This window comes from Priapulus caudatus, unplaced genomic scaffold, assembly GCF_000485595.1.
Source record: "Priapulus caudatus unplaced genomic scaffold, Priapulus_caudatus-5.0.1 Scaffold513, whole genome shotgun sequence".
Taxonomy (NCBI): domain Eukaryota; kingdom Metazoa; phylum Priapulida; class Priapulimorpha; order Priapulimorphida; family Priapulidae; genus Priapulus; species Priapulus caudatus.
The window spans coordinates 107,046-109,445 of NW_014577574.1; positions in this window are offsets into that span (position 1 = coordinate 107,046).

A 2,400-nucleotide genomic window follows, 5' to 3' on the forward strand; every position below is an offset into this window, starting at 1 on the left:
TCGATCGAGACAACTGGCGATATACAGGCCAGCTTGCTCGGCGGCTAGTGAAACATAGTTCCAATTTGTCGCAAAAGAAGTAAATAATTATAATACGTTATCTGTACTACTGTTGCATCCAGATGAGATTCAAGTAATTTAACATAAATGTTAAACAGGCATTCTAATAAAAAAAAATACGCAAACGCGCAAAATGAAAATGACGCAATTTAACAATTCCCATGTTTAACAAATTCGAGAACTGAAATAGCAGTTTATTTAGGCAATGACAGATAGAAGGCACTATACAAGGAGACCAAAATGGCAGCCGTAATATGTCCTAATAGTGCTACAATTGTTGTGGGAAAATAGAACTGCGGTGTATATTCCTTACGCCTTTCATCTCTCTTTACGCGTAATTGCTGCCATTTACTTAAGATTTTGCCGTTCCGTTCAATGTAAATATTCTGTCGCGGCTCACGACAATTTTACGGCGTATAAATGAATTATTACCCGTTCACTTAACACCCGGATCTTTTACTAATTTAACAACGTTTAATTAGGTAGGAGTTGAGAGTATATTTTCTGTTCTGTTGGTATAAGTTCTGTTTGTAAAGTTTTTATGTTACAGATGGTTTTGTACAAATATATTTTTCATAGAAATGGTTGCATAATTAAACTTAAATGTAGCTGCGCGAAGGACTTGAGACATGTCATCATACATATACTTGTAAAAATATCAAAGTTAATTATATTGAACTCTTTGTTATCGGGGGATAGTTCTTTTTTTATATAAGTACGAGTTTACTGTTTGCGCGAACTGTAATATATGCGATTGTGAAATATTGAAATAAAAAATAAGATCCAAAACTCATTATTCAATTTACTTGATACTTTTCAATGTAAGAATACAATTCCATAGTAGCACGAGCACTCCAAATCTCATTACTCTAGGTAAGAAACGGTGGTCTGAGTGAACTAGTATACTTAACTAGTTGAGTATACTTAAAAGTTACGCTATGACTGCTTAATTACTACTAACGTTTTTATTACTATTTTACACAAGTTTGGATGCCAAGAGTTCCACCACAGTACACATGCGCTATTTGTCGCACAGGAAAATCGGAGCAAATATTTTCGTGAATAGTGCACTATTTTAAAGGAAATTTTGGCAATCGTCGATAGTTCACTGAATCACTCGTGCGTTTTCTGAGACGATGATGAGCGCCGTCGTTAACAGCCGTCACTGCAGTAAGTCTGCTAACGTATAATATCTCTAATGAATATAAAAAAACATTGTCTCAGAGGGATACAGAACAAATAACAAAATCTACCCATTTCATATTGAACGTAGATGATAAAGAACGACCATGGCTTTAGGTAAAAGCAATGTTCTGTTCTAGAGTTTGCTATCTGCAGTTTATATATAAGCAACTTATATAACAGTTTATATTTTTCGTCAATATTAACATTATAATATTATCATTTTGTATTTTGTATTCGCATTTTGTAGACATCGTTCATTTTAATATAACTCTCATCGTTATCTATAGCTAGCATGATTTCCCCTGCCGATTTTAGGAGCGTAAGATCGGCCGAAAAAACGTATCTTGTTGACATGGCAACGGCGATGCAGCGAGAGCGGCGTCATTCCTATGCACATTGTGTATGGTAAGAATTGTAGCGCGATGCTGAGACCATAGTATATGCCACAGTTTAAAACGGATTGTACCCATTCACATCTTTCCAGGGTTGCCCTGTCCATTTTTACCGCCGCGTAAGTTTGGCCGAAAAAAACTTATCCTGATGGCAACCGCGCCAAGCGACGCCGTGCCACGCATCTCTTATGCGCATTAGAATAGGGAAGGGATTGTGGTAGGATGCTGCAGCAAAGTAAATATTTCTATGGCGGATTTTACCATGCACATATCTCCAGGCCACAACGCCTGCCTTATTTTGTAGCTGTTGTGGAACACTAGAGGCGCTGCCCTATGTAGCAGTCCTGAATAAGCATCAAGCTGAAGTGCAGACTGCAGGCAACCAGAAATCCACATCCAAGGGTGGCTTAGCCACCTCGTCCCCGCCGGTGGCCTCCAGCCGCCGCCCGTCAGCTCACTCCAAGAATAACCTTCCGCGACCGAAAATAGTTCTTTTGTTTACGTATTTTAGTAATGCTAAAACAGTTACCATGGTAATAGCAAATTGTATTACCATAGGCATAGATATTAGCATTAAATAGGAAAAAACAAGACTAAGCGCCAGTGCAGCACTGCGTAAGTTATTAGTAGCACGTTATAGGTGTTGCGCGGCGTTAATTTGTATGACGGGGGCCTAAGGCCACCTATATAGAATTGTAATAATAAGTGTGTGATGGGGCACCAAGGCCACATATATAGTATTTGTATGACTGGCGCTAAGCTA